We start from the raw sequence: 6,013 nt of genomic DNA, 5'->3' as shown, positions 1-6,013 counted from the left end.
CCGTCAGGTGACCTCTGGTGGTCACAGGAAACTGAACCTGTCATTTAAAGATATATTTGAGTCTTAGTGATGGCGCCTTTGTTAGCTACAAAAAATCAGAGATTAGAGAAGAAGAAACTTTCTTTGTTTCCTTTTTTAAATCAGTGTCAAAGTCATTTCTTTAAAGTATTACCATATTTTCATATTCACTATTTGCTTTTTATTGTAATTCTAATGACTAAGGTCCTTTAACCTTATTAAATAATCTGTTTTAACACAAACTGTGGTCTCAGCCTAAACAAACTAACAGTTTGTTTCTTTCCATTCAATGTGCGGGAGCACAGAGGCCAGCAGAGGGCTCGGACTGAGAAAGGGCTGCCAGGAGGCGCCTGTGTGGAGGGTACGAGCTCATACCAGGCTGTAACTGCAGAGCCAGCTGACCTGAGACTGTTGATTCTCTCACTGGGTTTAAATTCAAAACTGCTGCTGTTTTTATTGTGTTGTGTGGTGTTGCTGTATTTTGTGAATGAAATTACAGTGAACTTGTCTGGCCCCACGTCAGGCTGATGCTGCTGCAGCTTTGTGAACAGTTTTTAACCTGCAGTGTCTGATTTTGTCCAATTATTTTCAGCAGGGAGAAACGTGCTCAACATAACAAATAATAATATACTGTAAGAAATCAGCTGCTTATTTAATTCAGTTCAATTTTATTTTATTTATACAGCGCCAAATCACAACAACAGTCGCCTCAAGGTGCTTCATATTGTAAGGTCAACCCTACAATAATATATACAGAGAAAAACCCAACAATCATATGACTCCCTATGAGCAAGCACTTTGGCGACAGTGGGAAGGAAAAACTCCCTTTGAACAGGAAGAAACCTCCAGCAGAACCAGGCTCAGGGAGGGGCGGGGCCATCGGTTAGGGTGAGAGAAGGAATCTACACACCATCATTTATGGATCAACATTAGCATTCGTTGGTTTCAAGTTGTGGTGTCAAACATAATTTCCTCAGGAATTAATAAAGTATTTTGATTCTCATTCTTTTCTGCTGTCTGTCAGACAGAAAGAGAATTTCCATACAGATAATGAACAAAGCTAACTGCATTATTAGTTAGCGACCGTGGCTCAGGGGGGTTGGGAAGCGTATCTGTAACCGGAAGGTTGCCGGTTCGATCCCCGGGCTCTCTGTCCTGGTCGTTGTGTCCTTGGGCAAGACACTTTACCCTACCACCTACTGGTGTTGGCCAGAGGGGCCGATGGCGCGATATGGCAGCCTTGCTTCTGTCAGTCTGCCCCAGGGCAGCTGTAACTACAACCGTAGCTGCCTCCACCAGTGTGTGAATGTGAGAGTGAATGAATAGTGGCGTTGTAAAGCGCTATATAAATCCAATCCATTATTAATTTTTTGTTTATGTCTAGACACTTCCAAAGGGTTGTGATTTTGTGGTTTTTTTGGACACTGCAGCCAGATGTAACGAGCACAGGGTGGAGCTGAAGGAGAAACCGAGGCTCATATGGCCAATTAGTTAAGCCACAGTGAAGCATGTCCTGTATTTCACTCTGATGGGGCCATAATTTACAAAATGAACAACATGTTGTTTTTAATAAGAACTCAAACTTGAGAATGAGACCGTAAACATCAGGAAACTGTTTAATGAGGTCACAGTCCAAGTAGGGTCATTTTCTCAACTTCTATACAGTCAGACTTCTAGAGGAGTCGCCCCCTGCTGGTCTGATAGAGAATTCATGTTTACGGCGCTTCTGCATTGGCATCACTTTTCAGAAGTCTACATCCACCTTTTATACGTTGCCTTTGGCTGACATGAAAAAACAACCTGTTTACAAACAATCACAAAGGTTTAAATAATTCCCATCCAATAAAATAAATGCAGACAGATGCCAACACGATGCAATCAGTCTGAGTGAGTCTGTGTCGATAAGTGCAGCTCGTCTGCGCTGCCTCTCTTTGCAACAGGGACTCGACTCCACTGGTTGTTATACAGAAATAGATCTGATGGTTTTATTTTTTATAAGAATAAAGTTGCCGAGCAACTTTGTCCTGCAAAAACGAGATCTCAAATGTGGAGGAATTTCTGATTTCCTGTTTCAGATCTGTGAGGTTCTGACTCGACGAGTGTGAGTAGTTTATGTGTAAATGTGTATTTAATGTTAAATTCATATCTATGTAGATTTATGATTTCTGCAAAGCAGTGCAAACATGTAACTGTCATCTTGACCCATTCAGCTACAAATTGGTAGCAGATTCATAGCCGATGCACTTATTTCTATTGTTATTATTATTTGTACTAGTTGCAGTAGTAATATTATTAGTATTAGTATTATTGCTCTGTTGCCGACCAAAGTCACACCTGCTCCTGTGTTTGAAGCAAACATGTCAAAGGCAACAAAACTGCAAGTTTACTGCACAATAATTCTGGTTGTGCTTTCATCTCCAACCACTGTTCTTCCTTTAGCATGAGCAGTTTTGATTTTCCTTTCTTTTATTCATTACTGGTGGATGTTTAATATTTATAAGAGCTCTTTTAAAATAAAGCATCTACAGTAAATCTGTTCATAAACACTTTAGATTTTCACCTTAAACCTCTTGTAACATGTTCAGTCTCCGTATCTGTTCGCTGTGTGTTACTATAAAGACAAAGCTGCTTTTCAGTGATTCAGAAATGAAAAATGTTTGATTTTACTTTTCAGAAATGTCCAAGAAATCAGACCTCATCTAGTTTAAATATTTGAATCCATGTACAAATATAGCCTGGCATCTAGCACCGCACAGACCACCTCAGACTCTGTCAGCACCAGGACTAAATGTAAAAAACTCCTCATATATTTGAACTTACTGACTTCACTCAGATTTATTTACCCAGAACTTTAACAGCCACTGACATTTAATCATCAGATCAGTGGAGTCCACACACAAATGAAATTATGTGATGTAAACATGTAATAACACAAGTTTGCATTTTACTCCCAGAAGACATTTTGTCTCATTGTTAGTTTTAATAAATAGTACTTGTTGTTAAAAGCATTATTTCATCCATGCAGAGTCTTTAAACTGACGCCCACCTGACTGACAGCTCCTCATGTGATTCAGTAGACAGCAGATCTCAGGCTGTACCACTTTCTTCCTTTTTCCACCCTGCAGTGAAATCAGAGGTGCAGCAGGGCAGCTGTGAGCGAGCTGCTCACATGAGTTCAGGAAGAACCGGGAATGATTTCAGGTTCTGAGATTAGAAGCGATGCTGTGAGGTGAACCCTGACACCCAACCCACTGCTGACTTTGACCTTTCCCACGGCACACACACACATTTTGCTGTGATAAACACACTCTCTTGATGGCTCTCTGTGGGAGAGTTAGTTCACATGACCACCGGGGTGCTGCTCCACCTGACCGAACTAAAGGGTCAAATAAATGTCTGTGACCGAGCTAAAGGGCCATGTCATTGGTCAATCATGTGTGTGCACGTGAGTGAGCGTGTGCTTGAGATGATGTGTTTCTATTCTCTTCTTCTCAGCAGTGAGCTGCTGCAGAGAAACCACCTTTTAATTAACTCTGACTCCTGACATAGTGAAATAACAGTGCGTGTTATTGGACATCAACAGAAAAATGTAAGATGTAACTGTGGATTTTACAAAAACTGCTCCTTTAGTGCCTGGACAGGTCACATGAGACTAAACAAAGATAAAAAACAAGACACATATCTGATTTCATATTTGTTATTTTTAACTTGCTCTTTAAAGGTGATCTGTAAAGTGTTCCTTTATTGTCATTTTCACCTCAAATTTATTTTAAAAAGATCTAGTTGGTTGTTGGTTTCATGGACAAAAGCAGCCTGTATAACATGGGGACATAAACACTACGTATCGAACAAATTTTCACACTTAACTGTCAGCACGCCTACATCACTGAGGGCCATGTGCATGTGAGTGAACTGGACCTTTAGCTTTCAGCAGCTGGAGTTCTGGAGCCAGGCTGCGTCCTTCGATGTTATTTCTATATCACATTATATCATTAAACAATAATATAAGGTTCAATTTTGTTTGTTTCTATAATGATCTAACCATCTTCACCACTACCTCCCAGTGTGATCAACACTACACGCACACACACTGCATACAGCAGCGAGCACGCCAACAACTCGTGCAATTAAAGAACTTCACAGACAGTATGATCGGTTTAGCTCAGGACATGTGAGCAAAGGTGACACAAATGTGCGTTTTCTTTTACATAAAACAAATACAGGCCACATTTTCACAGGTAAATACAACAGAATACAATCCCAACATATTCACAGTTTTATAACTTATAACTTTTACAGTTTTAGAAATTGTCAAATTTCCATTCATGTGAGAACTATGTAGAAACTCGCAAAAACAAGTACATGAAAATGTTTTTTCGTTCGTTTGTTAATGTTTAAAACTGTCTGTCAGGGAGCGAAATAGAAGAAAAACAATGGACAAGGACATCTGCAGTCAGCACAGGTATCGAATAAAGGCAAACACACCTGGGGTCTGTTCAAATCTTTTAAAGAACCAACAACAACAAAAGAGAACTCAGGAAGAGCAACCCTGCACCAGGCAGCACGATGCGGTAAATCCCACTAGAGGGCGCCAGAGAACAACCAATAAAGTAGCATCATACTCATAATCAACACAACTCTTAGGTGTGCACCTACATCCTGGGAGCATGGGAAGAGGTCGTACCTTGTTTTATTGTTTTACGGTAGGATTAACGTAGCTATGTCAGTTTTAGTCTAAGTGCTTTTTTACATATAGATGAACTGTTGGATTTTCCAGACCAGCAGGTTAAGGGAAGTCGTTTATGGGGCCACACTCTGACCCCCCCCCCCACACACACACACACACAGTGTTCTTTGTTCACATGTATACCTATGTAAGATGTTATATGTTAATGACCCTATGCATATTCATGTAACCACAATAAAAGGAGTGCTATGGGGAACCTGGCTGAGAGTCTGACGGAGGTCAAGTGGTGGGACGACACTTGGCTCCAGGCAGGTCTCCCTCATGCATGAGTAAACCAGAGAACTTTGGTGCCTTGTGTCTTGCTGCGTAGCAAATTGTCCTTAACGTTCCAGCGAATAGGTTTACGTTACAAACCTATCAATGTAGTTTCTACACAGCAGAGTAACAAACTAACTGAAATTGACACTCAGCACAAAGATTAACAACTAGAAATATTCTAACAGTGTTTTAAGGTTTTTATGTGAAGCAGCTTTGCAGATAAACTCGAGTCCTCTCCTGCACCTCCCACCGAGAGCCGCCAGTCTCCGGTGGCGTACAAGTGCTTAAGGAAAAGTATGTGCACCTGCTGTCACAACCCGGCTCATAGGAGGTGACAATCAAGAGGGAGACCACACACAGGCTTTTAAAGACTGTAAGACATATTTAATGAAAATAAGGTAAAGCAACTTAGAGACAATTTAAAGGACATAACAGCCATGACTGAAACTTCCAAATGAACAAAATGGGTGCCAGGCGGCGAGACAGAGCCAAAGCCAGGCACCCTGGTTCAGTCAAGGTGTCGTTATATACACTGGGACTGGCCTCTCAGGTGTGCTGCATCACTAATTGGGTCAGCTCCACCTACCTGCAAGAAACAGGTAAAAGAAAAAGAAAAACACAAGGCCAGCCCACTGGCCGTCACACTGCTGTAAAAGTGTGTAAAATATGTCATAAAAGCGTTTTTGTTCGTATGTTACACTTTAAATATCTGATTCATATAAAACTCATTTTTTGTTCGCTTTTTTAAATAAAGCTTTGTCCAATGTACATGTCATGTGTTTTATTCTTTGGCCTTCGGAAACTGTAATAATTCATTTTGATACATAAAATATTCAAACTTTTTTGAGTATTTGAATAAAAAGATGCATCAAAAATCTTAAGCACTGATGAGCACAGACGGCTGAGAAGTGTTTGATGAAAAACGTTTTTCTTCTATGAGGCTGGATTTTCAGGTTCTGAGGAACCAAATTGAAAGACCATATATACCTA

The sequence above is a fragment of the Astatotilapia calliptera genome, chromosome 5 (genome assembly GCF_900246225.1).
Source record: "Astatotilapia calliptera chromosome 5, fAstCal1.2, whole genome shotgun sequence".
In the NCBI taxonomy this organism is placed as follows: Eukaryota; Metazoa; Chordata; class Actinopteri; order Cichliformes; family Cichlidae; genus Astatotilapia; species Astatotilapia calliptera.
The sequence above is the reverse complement of the archived record's forward strand: the minus strand, read 5'-3'. Positions refer to the sequence as shown.